Below are 16,147 nucleotides of genomic sequence, written 5' to 3'. Positions count from 1 at the left end.
TCCATCGGACGCAGACCCTGTTTTACACATCTTGAGAGTTCTGCTAAGGAAATAGCACAAAAGTCTACAGGTTTAATGAGGCACAAGCTCCATCACCTCTCTCATTGTTCTGAGATCTCAGCGATGTATCGTCCTTTTGTATTTTTGATGTCTATTTTCTATGGAGCCTTTGGTGTCTATAAAAGGAGACTGTACTGCGTACCGGCACGCCACCTCCCCCCTCCATAGCCTGCCCACCAGTCTCCGGTTCTAGAGCATGCCTAGCACTTTATTCTGCATCTAGAAATAAAGAAAAACTATTTTATCCCAGACTTATGTTTTTAGCCACTATGTCTTATCACCCATGTGCTACAATATTAGTTACCATCACTGCATATGGTAGTAAAGCTAATACGTCACCTCTGGACACCATGAAATATACTGAAATAATCTACAATAAGTTCTGTCACTTTGTGAATACGTTATATTAGTTTTCTTATGCTTATCCTATTGTGTATTACTCTCCAGAGCTGCATTCACAATTCTGCTGCTGAATATAATCAGCAAGCTGGTGAATAGACCTATCATACATAGACAGCTATGTGAGCCCCCATTGTGGAAAGGACACTTAGTATTTCCCACTATATAGAATGGAAATCAACAACGCAAGTTTTTTATGAGCTCTGAAAATGCAGGAAATGTTGTTACATTTCTGCTTCAAAGCCTGGAGAAGTATGAATGCAGCTCTGAAGTATAATATAGGGATCAGTATTAGTAGAAGGTAAATAAAGTGATGTATGTAAATAGTGATTGTACCAGCAGAATAGTGAGTGCAGCTCTGGAGTATAATACAGGATGTAACTCAGGATCAGTACAGGATAAGTAATGTAATGTATGTACACAGCGACTGCGCCAGCAGAATAGTGAGCACAGCTCTGGAGTATAATACAGGATGTAACTCAGGATCAGTACAGGATAAGTAATGTAATGTATGTACACAGTGACTGCGCCAGCAGAATAGTGAGCGCAGCTCTGGAGTATAATACAGGATGTAACTCAGGATCAGTACAGGATAAGTAATGTAATGTATGTACACAGTGACTGTACCAGCAGAATAGTGAGTGCAGCTCTGGAGTATAATACAGGATGTAACTCAGGATCAGTACAGGATAAGTAATGTAATGTATGTACACAGTGACTGTACCAGCAGAATAGTGAGTGCAGCTCTGGAGTATAATACAGGATGTAACTCAGGATCAGTACAGGATAAGTAATGTAATGTATGTACACAGTGACAACTCTTTTGCATATTACTTCTATATGTAAAACGTGATCATATATTTTACAGTAAGGGGAATAAAGCATAATGTATATTTATGTGACAAGACATATTTCATGTATTTTGTGTAGTCATAAATATTCAAATACATTTATTTTGAGATTTTTTGTCTTGTCTCTTTATACATCACACACAAAAAAAATGTACAAAATAAAGATAATTATATATATATATATATTAAATTACTTTGAATATCGCATTGTGGTTTTGTACTTTACGGATATCAGAGAGAAGATACAAAAATAAATAAAATTCAGAATATACTGAAGGTGTTGAAGGACTTGTATTACGGATCTAGAAGACTTGACAGATCCAGAAGATACCTGCAACAGTGACCTGGGCCCAGCCTTAGACCTTGTTTCAGGGACAGCCTATGAATGCCTTGTCTCTCTATTTCATATATATACTGTATATGTATACAGTGTTGGATTGAAGGGCCCACCAAAGAATTTTGTTCTGGGGTCACCCAACAGCTTCCTGCTAATAGCCTACACCATGGCTTCCTTACTGACATTTTATATACACACGTTTTCCAGACAGGCAGTTTCAGCTCCTTCCAAAGATACTCAATAGGATTTAGGTGCGGGCTCATAGAAGCCACTTCAGAATACTCCAATGGTCTCCTCTTAGCCATTCTTGGGTGTTTTTAGCTGTGTGTTTTGGTTCATTATCCTGTTGCAAGACCTGTGACTGAGACCAAGCTTTCTGACACTGGGCAGCACATTTTTCTCTAGAATTCCTTGATAGTCTTGAAATTTCATTGTACCCTGCACAGATTCAAGACACCCTGTGCCAGATGCAGCAAAGCAGCCCCAGAACATAACAGAGCCTCCTCCATGTGTCACAGTAGGGACAGTGTTCTTTTCAATATAGGCTTCATTTTTCCGTCTGTGAACATAGAGCTGATGTGCCTTGCCAAAAATTTTGATTTTTGTCATCTGTTCATAGGACATTCTCCCAGAAGCTTTGTGGCTTGTCAACATGTAGTTTGGCTAATTACTTTTGTCAGATTCAAATTATTTCTGTGACCATTGTGGGTTTTTGTTTCATTAAACGAGGGGTACCAACAATTTTGTTCACGTGTGTATGTGCTGACTACACCAGTATAATCATCCCCTATAGTACTATGCAGGCCCCAATAACTCCATATCCAGTTCATGCACAGTACTTTATGGGGAAATGACACGGCCATGGAGTACTACACATATGTGCAAGATTATAGTGAGGAAGCTGTGATACAGACATAGCACACAGGGCTACCAGCAGGAATTTTGAGACCCCTCACCCCACAGTATAATGCCCTATATGGTATATAATGGTTCACATTGCCCTCCACAGTATAATCTGCTCCTTATTGGATCCCACACTGTATAGTATGCTCCACAGTGGCCCACACACAGTATAATATGCTCCACAGTGGCCCCACACAGTATAATATGCTCCACGGCGGCCCACAGATAGTATAATTGCTTCAAAGTGGCCCCCACACAGTATAATATGCTCCACAGCAGCCCACACACAGTATAATTGCTCCAAAGTGGCCCCCCCACAGTATAATATGCTCCACAGTGGCCCCACACAGTATAATATGCTCCACAGTGACCCCCACACAGTATAATATGTTCCACAGTGGCCCCCACACAGTATAATATGCTCCACAGTGGCCCCACACAGAATAATATGCTCCACGGCGGCCCCCACACAGTATAATTGCTCCAAAGCGGCCCCCACACAGTATAATATGCTCCACAGTGGCCCCACACAGTATAATATGCTCAACAGTGGTATAGGAAAATCAACTAATGAAAATCAGACATTGCTTGTGAATTGTTCAACAGAACAATATAATATTAGCTAAGACAGCAGGAAGCTACACCAAGTAAACAAATGTAAAAGATATCAGGAGCTCGTAGAAATCACTCAAAACACTGCTAAATATATTTGGGTGCACTTATTAACCCATTAATAGCACTAACATACTTTTTTTTTTTTTTAGAAAAGATTTTTTAGCCTGGAAAAAACCTTCAAGGTGCATGAGTCAGCAAGGGATTTGGGGAGATGCACCCCTAGGTAACTGATGGCCTGGGATGACCAGGTGAAAGGGAAAGCAGAGGAGCAAATAAACCACCGAGTCGGGCAGGGAAACATTGAGCGCAGTGCTTTTGGTGAAGTTAATTTTACAGTTGCTGAAGAAGCTGTAAGGGCAATTTTGCAGAGAAAGGAGGGAAGCGTATTCGGTGGATGGGTGATGAAAAGCAGATTATCTGCAAATGATGAAATTTACAAATCTACATTACCAGAGCGCAGTCCCTGTACGACTGGGTTACAATGGATGGCAACGGGGATATGCTCCATGACTAGGGTAAAAACAATTGAAAAGGGGGCAACCTTGCCAGGTGCCATTGTGGATGTTTGGGGGGGGGGGAATATTTTTATAAAAGTTTGTAGACAGGGCCTTGTTGGATACAGGGATACCTAGTGTGTATTTGTTTCACTGTATTTTTTTTACTCTTATATGTGTTCTAGAGAAATGAGGGTGATTCAAATTTTTAATTCTTTTTATTTTTTTATATTTTTATTTTCCATTTTTTATATATTGTATTTATTAGCTGAACTTAGGGGGTCTTCAACACTAATACAATGCATTACAATGCTAACGCATTCCATAATAGATTGTGTGTACTTAAAGGGGTTTTCTGGGCAAAAACCCATTTTCTTATAAAAATGCCTGTTAGTGCTACTAATAGGTTAATAAATGCACCAATATACCTATATCAGTGTTTTGGGTGATTTCTGGGTGTCTCTGGGGGCTGCTGGTATCTCTGTTTTTGTTTACAAGCTGCGGCTTCCTGCTCTCTAACTTCCTCACTAGTCCTCTCACCTCCCCCCCCCCTTCCTCACTCCCCTCCCCATCTAACTATCCCACCCTTTTCTACCTACTCAGCCCAACCCCCAATCCAAAGTATATACTTATCCCTCCATGCTTCCGGTAAGACAGCCCCTCCTCCTCCTGTAATGCTCCCGTAGTCCTCCTCAGCGGCGACAAGGTGAGACACCTCTACTGCACATGTGTGGAAGCGCATAGAGGGGAATTACTGGTGGCAGTGGTGGCGTGCACAGTGAAGAAGAGCGTGCACCACACAAACAGCAGGAGGAGGAGACGTCTCGCCGGAAGAAGCCATGGATGGCCAAGTATGAGTGGAGTGAATGGGGAAGGGGAAGTAGTAGTGACGATCTGTTTCTGGAAATGGGGAAATGGATCGTCAAGGATAATCAGAATATGTCCCTGGGCCATTGACATGACTTCCCCAGGGATATGGGTAACTATATATTTTTGATGATCAATGTTAATTAGAAAGTAGGAGGGGGTAGGTGTTTAGATTAATGTAAGGATTTTAGGTTATCCCCAACAACCCCTTTAAGATACAAATGAGCAAAAGAGACTCTCTAAGTAGTGTGAGAAGGTGACAGGCAAAGTGATGACCCCAGGTTTCTGCCCTATGTGTGGTCCAGGGCAGGTCTGGAGTATGGTTCAGCCAGGTGTGGGTCATAGGCTTATTACTGGCCCATAAACGGCTGAAGAGCCTGCAAATCAGGGCAGATCCAGGGAGTGAGAAGAGGCGTCTGGATCTGTCCTCACACTCTGAGTCCGGTGAGACTGTGCTTATCTGTTTGTGTGGCTGTTAGTAAGTCACATGTATAGTTAGTTTATTACTGTTTAGTTAGCAGTTCAGGACGAGCAGGATTTTGTTTCTTTCTGTTGCCGAAGTTAAGGCTGTATTTTATTTTGCTCATTTTTTGTGCCTGAAGTGAAGGTTTATTTATTTTCCTGTTTATTTTTTTCTAAATAAACCTGTTTGCTGCAAGATTTGTGTCTCTGTCTTTAACTGGTTGGGTCCACACCACTGATGTTACTGAGCTACCTTCCCCACACTAAGCACTATCATATATCTTACAAACAAAAAGGGATTATTTGATAGGTCTGGCTGGATAAAAAAAAAATATATATACCTTTTATTAAATAACAAAATGTTAGAAACAGGACACAACAATGAAACGACAATAACTTTAAGACTAGCTGTGATGGTCTGTCTTACATGTCGCAGGTTTTATCTCCATCCCTCCTAATAGGTTCAGTCAGTTCCTTGTTCATGTTTCTGAGGTTTGCACACCTTTATGCGCTTTGATTCCTTGTTTTCCATTCCCTGTATACAAAATTTTCAACAAAAACAGTTTAAACATAAAAGCAGTCCTAAAATCTGTACCTCAGCAGTCCATACACATAGAGCCGACAGATAAGGAGAAGTAGCTAAAGTTTCTAATGACTTAACTCTTTAAGGCTAAGGCCCCATGGGACAATCTAAGAGAAAAACTGCGGCAGGAACACATCACAGTTCTTCCCGCAGCGCTTTGTACAGAAAGTTCGTGAACCGAAAGTTTTCCTCCGTGGACTCTCTGTTACAATTATATCTATGTGGAAGTTACCAGCGTTTCCGTAGATATAATTGACATTCTGCGATTTCCAAAATCATGCTGTTTTTGGAAATCGCAGTGTGTTCCTGCTGCGGTTTGAAACTCAAGGTGGGCATGGCATTCACATGAATCCCATCCACTTTGCGGTTACTGTACAACGCCGCAAGTTTTCAGCGGTGTTTTCGCTGTGGCCAAATCACGGTGTTTCCGGCCCATATAGCCAATATCAGTTCAGCAGTACCTCAAGCTCACATTACACATTGGTACAGTGAGTGAGCACCATGGCTCCTGGAATGTAAACAGTATCAGGAGCCATCCCTGATCAGCTTATCTGCGGGGCTCTCATTGAGGGCCTTAGGAAGGACCATAAACATTAGCGGATAACCCCTTTAATAATATTTCAGCCAATAATTCAGCTATGTAAGAAAATAAGTTTGTCACTCGAAGGTGTAAAGTGTACCTCCAATTATATAGCAACTTTTCCTAAATGAATAGCACAAGTGACTATAAAAGCATTCAGTAATATTGCTTATAAGAGAAAAATGCTTCCTTCTTCAGTTCTCAGACTGCTTTCCTCCACCTTACCTTCAGACTCCTATCTTTTATCCTACTAATATAAAGTTTGTGTGTTTGGATGTTTAGATGTTTGGATGTTTGTTCCTCAATCACGCTAAAACGCCTGGACGGATCTGCGTGAAATTTTCCACAAACATAGTTTTCACTTGGGATTGAAACATAGGCTACTTTTGGTGCCGCTAAACAACATGGCTTCTTGCCAGGAGAGTCACAAAAGCAGGACTACCAACCCCAGCTGTAGAATCACACAAACTTCCTCACATTTCCAGCCACAAACTACCTGCACACTCCTTATTGTCGCCTCAAGGGTAGCCCTAACCCCACTCAATGACATTTACATGTATTTGCTGACCTTACACAGTCACGTTACAGTAATATACCTCAGCAGCCTACCAAAGCCGACACTCCGGGACCGCCATGTTTGCTGAACATCAGCGCGACACTGCTTGGGCAGTGAGACAAACTACACTGCACTGAGGAGGCCGTACACACACCTCCTGCGTACACGTCACTACAGCGCACACACAGCCTGGGCCGCACGCCGCCATTCCACAGTCATCCCCGACCCTCGAATTTACCTTAACTGGCTTGCTTTTTCCGCGATCCTCCTGCTTTCCACGATCTCCACGCTCAGCGGTAAGTTCACAGAACACATTCTTCTACAGATAGCTGCTCCATATATAAGCTGCCCTACAAAATCTTGTACGGACAACAGCCACAGACACTGCTGACGGAATCCAACGGTAGTGTGAGCGCCCCCTAACTTTCACATTAGACCCAGTAAGATGGTGGATTATAAATTGACGGTTTTTCCTCCGCACAAGCTGTAGTTTTGTTGTTCCCCCTCCACATTTTTTTTAATTTTCTTTGATGATTGTTACACTTTTCGTTCATTAGTTTTACACAAAAATAAAATACTTTTCAAACAATAATGAAATACTAGGTACACTTAGGACGTGTTCACATCTGCGTCTTGCTGTCCATTTGTCCGGTACATTGCAGTACAAGAAGAACAGAAGACCAGTCTGTCTAATGATGGATGACTAACACTGGTGGACGAAAACTTTGGACTTGCAGGACTTTTTTTTGTCTGGGATTTCTAATGGACTCTGCGTCAGACGGACACTGTCGCAGTTCTGAAGCCTTATTCAATTAAGGCTGAGGCCCCACTGGGCGTAAACGCAACGCTAAAGCACTGCGGAAAGAGCCGCTGCATGAACGCATTGCGGTTCTTTCCGCAGCGCTTTTAAGAGAAAGTTCAGAGTTTTCCTCTGCAGACTTTCTCTTAACACTATATCTACGGGAAAGCCGCTGGCGTTTCCGTAGATATAATTGACATGCTGCAATTTACAAATCTGCAACAGCTTTGCAAATCGCAGCATGTCCCACTGCGTTTTTTTCCGCTAAATGGGCTTGGAATTCGTATGAATCCCATCCCCTTTGCTTGCACTGTAAAACGCTGCGATTTTTCCCGCAGCGTTTCCGCTGCGGGCAAATTGCGGCGTTTACACCCAGTGGAGCCCCGGCCTAAGGCAGGAATAATCATCCTATTATCTGTATGACTGAGAGGTGGGGGCCGCAGATTGGTGCCAGCTGTAACACTGAACTCTGGGACTTACACATTGATGACCTATCCCTTGGGTAGGTTATCAATATCATATTAGTGAGGTCTGACACCCAGGACCCCCACAGTCCAGCTGTTCACAGGCCATATGATATCACGTTCATTGGATACATGTTTAAATAATCTCATAATGGGTTAAATAAAACAATATTCAACTTATTGATCCCCTAATGCTCTTGTTCCAATGGTGATTGAGTCCCTACCACTCCCTTCTTTTTGCTTGATGTCACCCCACAGAAGTGACGACAGACCGCCGAGATGACCCCACCCCAGAGAGTCAATGTATTTTTGCTGTGGAGACTGCCAAAGTTATTGCTATCGGTCAGCCCCACCCGCCGCTCTTACAGTTCTGTTTCTGCTGCTGAAACTATGGCAAGATAAAGCAGGACACTTCTTTTTATAACACGCCGAAAAATAAGCATCTGTCTCTGACTCCCTTTAAAATCAATGGGAAGCATTTATGGGGAGTTTTACCATACTGATGGAAACTTTTCTCCCTGTCAGAATCACCATGAAAAAAAAAAACACTGTGTGCGAAGATCCTGAAAGAAGTGTAGGAATTAAGAAATGTAATGTCACCTACTGACCACTAGAAGGCAATGGAGCAGAACTGAAGGAAATTCCATTCCTGGTTGTAAACCTGATAAGGCTTTCACTTCTGTGGGTAGGAATGGAAGCTGGGCAGAGGTGTAACTAGGGGTTCAGCACGGGGAGGGCAAACACATCCGGGTGGGCATTCAAATCAGGTATATCAATATTACCGTCATACAGTGACCATGTAGTGATACCGCCTGTACACAGGGCTCTGCAGGCCATTTCAGTGAATGTAGTGACTTCCAGGGGACATGTCGGGGTGTAATTATTTCTTGTCTCTTCCATCTGGGCTCGGCCACCATGACCACTGCTTACAGTCATGACTTGTCACTGTAAGGTCTGTGACACTGACATCTTTGGCTCCTCAGTTTCCAGGCATTTGACCCACATTGACCTCACCTGCTGATACCCCCAGTTACAAAATATATGGTATAAAAATCCCCTGGAAATGAATAATACCCTTGTGTGCCGCCTAAAGGGGACCTTTCACCTTCACCAAATCATGTCCTTAGTATCTGTTAATAGACAATTTTCATTCTGTAGCCCTCGCTGTTCCCAAGAAACACTTAGATTTGGTGCCGGTGTCAGTCTCAGATTCTCACCCCCTGCCTGACATACTGACACTAAATAGCAAATCAGACAACAAAACCATCAGCACTGACTGCTCAGGAACAGTGGGGGCTAGAGAAAAAAATCCAACTGCGCCAAAATCAGGAACAGTTCCCAAGAGTTGTCATATAATGTCACCACCATCTTATATTGGAGTCACCAGTCAGCCAGGCCCGGACTGGCCCATTGATCGTCCTGTAGACTCTATTACTGTCAGTGTTCACAGACCACGGCCATCTTTCTGGTCAGTACCAATGAGGCTGCAGCACACGTAGCACACATATACAGAGACACCAGCAGGGGGCAGTGTCAGTTCACAGTTACTCCAGTGGCGGGTACATAGATCTCTGCCTGTTTTTTGCTCTCCATTGAGCTCTGCAGACTTCAAGGGTCCTTACACTTACTGACACTGCAAGAGGCGCACTAACTTATTAAATGAGGATTTACTGACACATTAGAGGAGAAATCCATGTTATACCGTCCCTAGCCAGAAAATAATAGTCCTCAATAGTAAAATATACCAGAAGTGCTGCAGATAGGTAACATCTGCCCCCCTGGCTGTAGACAAACAGCTTAGGGCACCTCTGACCGAAATATACTCTGACATACACACTTACTGATATAAACAAATCTGCACCATGTAAATATACTCTAACAATACCAATAGATAAATGTGGGGCTCTGTGAATAAACTCCTTTAGAGGCAGCCATCTTATACCAGTAACACCAGGAGGCCTCCATCTTATACCAGTGACACCAGGAGGCCTCCATCTTATACCAGTGACACCAGGAGGCCTCCATCTTATACCAGTGACACCAGGAGGCCTCCATCTTATACCAGTGACACCAGGAGGCCTCCATCTTATACCAGTGACACCAGGAGGCCTCCATCTTATACCAGTAACACCAGGAGGCCTCCATCTTATACCAGTGACAGCGGGAGGCCTCCATCTTATACCAGTGACACCAGGAGGCCTCCATCTTATACCAGTGACAGCGGGAGGCCTCCATCTTATACCAGTGACACCAGGAGGCCTCCATCTTATACCAGTGACACCAGGAGGCCTCCATCTTATACCAGTGACAGCGGGAGGCCTCCATCTTATACCAGTGACACCAGGAGGCCTCCATCTTATACCAGTAACACCAGGAGGCCTCCATCTTATACCAGTGACACCAGGAGGCCTCCATCTTATACCAGTGACAGCGGGAGGCCTCCATCTTATACCAGTGACATTGGGAGGCCTCCATCTTATACCAGTGACACCAGGAGGCCTCCATCTTATACCAGTAACACCAGGAGGCCTCCATCTTATACCAGTGACACCAGGAGGCCTCCATCTTATACCAGTGACACCAGGAGGCCTCCATCTTATACCAGTGACACCAGGAGGCCTCCATCTTATACCAGTAACACCAGGAGGCCTCCATCTTATACCAGTGACACCAGGAGGCCTCCATCTTATACCAGTGACAGCGGGAGGCCTCCATCTTATACCAGTGACATTGGGAGGCCTCCATCTTAAACCAGTGACATTGGGAGGCCTCCATCTTATACCAGTAACATTGGGAGGCCTCCATCTTATACCAGTAACACCAGGAGGCCTCCATCTTATACCAGTGACATTGGGAGGCCTCCATCTTATACCAGTGACACCAGGAGGCGTCCATCTTATACCAGTGACACCAGGAGGCGTCCATCTTATACCAGTGACAGCGGGAGACCTCCATCTTATATCAGTGACAATGGGAGATCTCCATCTTATACCAGTAACACCAGGAGGCCTCCATCTTATACCAGTAACACCAGGAGGCCTCCATCTTATACCAGTGACATTGGGAGGTCTCCATCGTATACCAGTGACATTGGGAGGCCTCCATATTATACCAGTGACACCAGGGGGCCTCCATCTTATATCAGACACATCAGACATGGTTACCTCTAATACACCATTGACTATGAATACACATCTCTGCTCTCACCTCAGTGTCCGCTCTATAACATAAGATTATTCCTTCTCTGTAATATATAGTAATCCATTTTACTCACTGTTAGAAGAGCAGGTTCAGTCAGTATTTGGCTCCTCATGTTCCCTCCATACAGGTTCAGTCAGTATTTGGCTCCTCACATTCCCTCCATACAGGTTCAGTCAGTATTTGGCTCCTCATGTTTCCTCAGTATTTGGCTCCTCATGTTCCCTCCATACAGGTTCAGTCAGTATTTGGCTCCTCACGTTCCCTCCATACAGGTTCAGTCAGTATTTGGCAGTTCATGTTCCCTCCATACAGGTTCAGTCAGTATTTGGCTCCTCATGTTCCCTCCATACAGGTTCAGTCAGTATTTGGCAGTTCATGTTCCCTCCATACAGGTTCAGTCAGTATTTGGCTCCTCATGTTCCCCCCATACAGGTTCAGTCAGTATTTGGCTCCTCATGTTCCCTCCATACAGGTTCAGTCAGTATTTGGCTCCTCATGTTCTTTCCATACAGGTTCAGTCAGTATTTGGCTCCTCATGTTCCCTCCATACAGGTTCAGTCAGTATTTGGCTCCTCATGTTCTCTCCATACAGGTTCAGTCAGTATTTGGCTCCTTACGTTCCCTCCATACAGGTTCAGTCAGTATTTGGCTCCTCATGTTCTTTCCATACAGGTTCAGTCAGTATTTGGCTCCTCATGTTCCCTCCTTACAGGTTCAGTCAGTATTTGGCTCCTCACGTTCCCTCCTTACAGGTTCAGTCAGTATTTGGCAGTTCATGTTCCCTCCATACAGGTTCAGTCAGTATTTGGCTCCTCATGTTCTCTCCATACAGGTTCAGTCAGTATTTGGCTCCTCACGTTCCCTCCATACAGGTTCAGTCAGTATTTGGCTCCTCACGTTCCCTCCTTACAGGTTCAGTCAGTATTTGGCAGTTCATGTTCCCTCCATACAGGTTCAGTCAGTATTTGGCTCCTCATGTTCTCTCCTTACAGGTTCAGTCAGTATTTGGCTCCTCATGTTCTCTCCTTACAGGTTCAGTCAGTATTCAGCTCCTCATGTTCCCTCCTTACAGGTTCAGTCAGTATTTGGCTCCTCATGTTCCCTCCATACAGGTTCAGTCAGTATTTGGCTCCTCATGTTCCCTCCATACAGGTTCCCAGTCAGTATTTGGCTCCTCATGTTCCCTCCATACAGGTTCAGTCAGTATTTGGCTCCTCACGTTCCCTCCATACAGGTTCAGTCAGTATTTGGCTCCTCATGTTCCCTCCTTACAGGTTCAGTCAGTATTTGGCTCCTCATGTTCCCTCCATACAGGTTCCCAGTCAGTATTTGGCTCCTCATGTTCCCTCCATACAGGTTCAGTCAGTATTTGGCTCCTCACGTTCCCTCCATACAGGTTCAGTCAGTATTTGGCTCCTCACGTTCCCTCCATACAGGTTCAGTCAGTATTTGGCTCCTCATGTTCCCTCCTTACAGGTTCAGTCAGTATTTGGCTCCTCACGTTCCCTCCATACAGGTTCCCAGTCAGTATTTGGCTCCTCATGTTCCCTCCATACAGGTTCAGTCAGTATTTGGCTCCTCATGTTCCCTCCATACAGGTTCAGTCAGTATTTGGCTCCTCATGTTCCCTCCTTACAGGTTCAGTCAGTATTTGGCTCCTCATGTTCCCTCCATACAGGTTCAGTCAGTATTTGGCTCCTCATGTTCCCTCCTTACAGGTTCAGTCAGTATTTGGCTCCTCACGTTCCCTCCTTACAGGTTCAGTCAGTATTTGGCAGTTCATGTTCCCTCCATACAGGTTCAGTCAGTATTTGGCTCCTCATGTTCTCTCCTTACAGGTTCAGTCAGTATTTGGCGCCTCATGTTCTCTCCTTACAGGTTCAGTCAGTATTCAGCTCCTCATGTTCCCTCCTTACAGGTTCAGTCAGTATTTGGCTCCTCATGTTCCCTCCATACAGGTTCAGTCAGTATTTGGCTCCTCATGTTCCCTCCATACAGGTTCCCAGTCAGTATTTGGCTCCTCATGTTCCCTCCATACAGGTTCAGTCAGTATTTGGCTCCTCACGTTCCCTCCATACAGGTTCAGTCAGTATTTGGCTCCTCATGTTCCCTCCTTACAGGTTCAGTCAGTATTTGGCTCCTCATGTTCCCTCCATACAGGTTCCCAGTCAGTATTTGGCTCCTCATGTTCCCTCCATACAGGTTCAGTCAGTATTTGGCTCCTCACGTTCCCTCCATACAGGTTCAGTCAGTATTTGGCTCCTCACGTTCCCTCCATACAGGTTCAGTCAGTATTTGGCTCCTCACGTTCCCTCCATACAGGTTCCCAGTCAGTATTTGGCTCCTCATGTTCCCTCCATACAGGTTCAGTCAGTATTTGGCTCCTCACGTTCCCTCCATACAGGTTCAGTCAGTATTTGGCTCCTCACGTTCCCTCCATACAGGTTCAGTCAGTATTTGGCTCCTCATGTTCCCTCCATACAGGTTCAGTCAGTATTTGGCTCCTCATGTTCCCTCTATACAGGCTGAGTCATTTCAGTCAGGTTTTCCCTCCTTCCCTCCCCCTAGGTTCAGGCTCCTCCCCTTTCAGTCAGTTTTTGGCGCCTCCCTTTTCCTCCACATAGATTCGGCCATTACTTGGCTCCTCCCCTTTAAGAGATTTCCATGATATATTTTTTTTTTTAAATTAGGAAGGGGGGTGGAAACCCCCCCCCCCTTCCCCATAAATGAAAACACACTCACCTGCCCCGGCTGTCTGATGTCAATGGAATCCATAAGAGACACTCGGTATCTATTATATGGCGGATCCAGTCGTGTTGGGTCTTCATCTGTGTATGAAAGCTGCAGTGATAGTGTGAACAGAGCCCTATAGGTTCTGGACTAGTGATATGAAAAAAAAATGGCTGTGGCCTCGACAATAAAAGTGGCGGCGATACTTCACAGATTTTCCTGCAGCGCGTTTCACAGAAGGTCCACAGAGGTTTCCTCTGTCATATTCATCAGTCACAAGACCTGTTCAGAGCTCAGTCCCATTCAAGTGAATGGACCATACTGTGATACCAAGTATGGTCACTATACAATGTACGGCACTGTGCTTGGTAACTAGTGAGGAGGCCGCAGCGCTCACCCAAATCCTGCCACCTCTTCAAACACCTGATCGGCTGAGATGATCTATAGGATAGGTTATCAATTATTTGGCCTGAAACCCCCTTTAATTGTCCCTCCCCTCTTATGTTGGTCTCTTCGTTACCACTCTTATCATACAAGTCTCCCATCATTCTTGTATTTACCATGTAATACAGTCCTATGAAAAAGTTTGGGCACCCCTATTAATCTTAATCATTTTTCGTTCTAAATATTTTGGTATTTGCAACAGCCATTTCAGTTTGATATATCTAATAACTGATGGACACAGTAATATTTCAGGATTGAAATGAGGTTTATTGTACTAACAGAAAATGCGCAATATGCATTAAACCAAAATTTGACTGGTGCAAAAGTATGGGCACCTCAACAGAAAAGTGACATTAATATTTAGTACATCCTCCTTTTGCAAAGATAACAGCCTCTAGTCGCTTCCTGTAGCTTTTAATCAGTTCCTGGATCCTGGATAAAGGTATTTTGGACAAACAATTCAAGTTCAGTTAAGTTAGATGGTCGCCGAGCATGGACAGCCCGCTTCAAATCATCCCACAGATGTTCAATGATATTCAGGTCTGGGGACTGGGATGGCCATTCCAGAACATTGTAATTGTTCCTCTGCATGAATGCCTGAGGATTTGGAGCGGTGTTTTGGATCATTGTCTTGCTGAAATATCCATCCCCGGCGTAACTTCAACTTCGTCACTGATTCTTGAACATTATTCTCAAGAATCTGCTGATACTGAGTGGAATCCATGCGACCCTCAACTTTAACAAGATTCCCGATGCCGGCATTGGCCACACAGCCCCAAAGCATGATGGAACCTCCACCAAATTTTACAGTGGGTAGCATGTGTTTTTCTTGGAATGCTGTTTCTTTTTGGACGCCATGCATAACGCCTTTTTTTATAACCAAACAACTCAATTTTTGTTTCCAAAATGAAGCTGCCTTGTCCAAATGTGCTTTTTCATACCTCAGGCAACTCTATTTGTGGCGTACGTGCAGAAACGGCTTCTTTCTCATCACTCTCCCATACAGCTTCTATTTGTGCAAAGTGCGCTGTATAGTTGACCGATGCACAGTGACACCATCTGCAGCAAGATGATGCTGCAGCTCTTTGGAGGTGGTCTGTGGATTGTCCTTGACTGTTCTCACCATTCTTCTTCTCTGCCTTTCTGATATTTTTCTTGGCCTGCCACTTCTGGGCTTAACAAGAACTGTCCCTGTGGTCTTCCATTTCCTTACTATGTTCCTCACAGTGGAAACTGACAGGTTAAATCTCTGAGATAGCTTTTTGTATCCTTCCGCTGAACAACTATGTTGAACAATCTTTGTTTTCAGATCATTTGAGAGTTGTTTTGAGTAGCCCATGATGCCACTCTTCAGAGGAGATTCAAATAGTAGAGCAACTTGCAATTGGCCACCTTAAATACCTTTTCTCATGATTGGATACATCTGGCTATGAAGTTCAAAGCTCACTGAGGTTACAAAACCAATTTTGTGCTTCAGTAAGTCAGTAAAAAGTAGTTAGGAGTATTCAAATCAATAAAATGATAAGGGTGCCCATACTTTTGCACCGGTCAAATTTTGGTTTAATGCATATTGCACATTTTCTGTTAGTACAATAAACCTCATTTCAATCCTGAAATATTACTGTGTCCATCAGTTATTAGATATATCAAACTGAAATGGCTGTTGCAAACACCAAAATATTTAGAACAAAAAATGATTAAGATTAATAGGGGTGCCCAAACTTTTTCATAGGACTGTATAAGGTCATGTATGTGCACAGTCCCCCGAGCAGGCCGTATCCTCCTGTGTACATAGAATGAGG

Source organism: Leptodactylus fuscus, chromosome 7 (genome assembly GCF_031893055.1).
Source record: "Leptodactylus fuscus isolate aLepFus1 chromosome 7, aLepFus1.hap2, whole genome shotgun sequence".
NCBI lineage: Eukaryota > Metazoa > Chordata > Amphibia > Anura > Leptodactylidae > Leptodactylus > Leptodactylus fuscus.
This window is presented reverse-complemented; position numbering follows the sequence as displayed.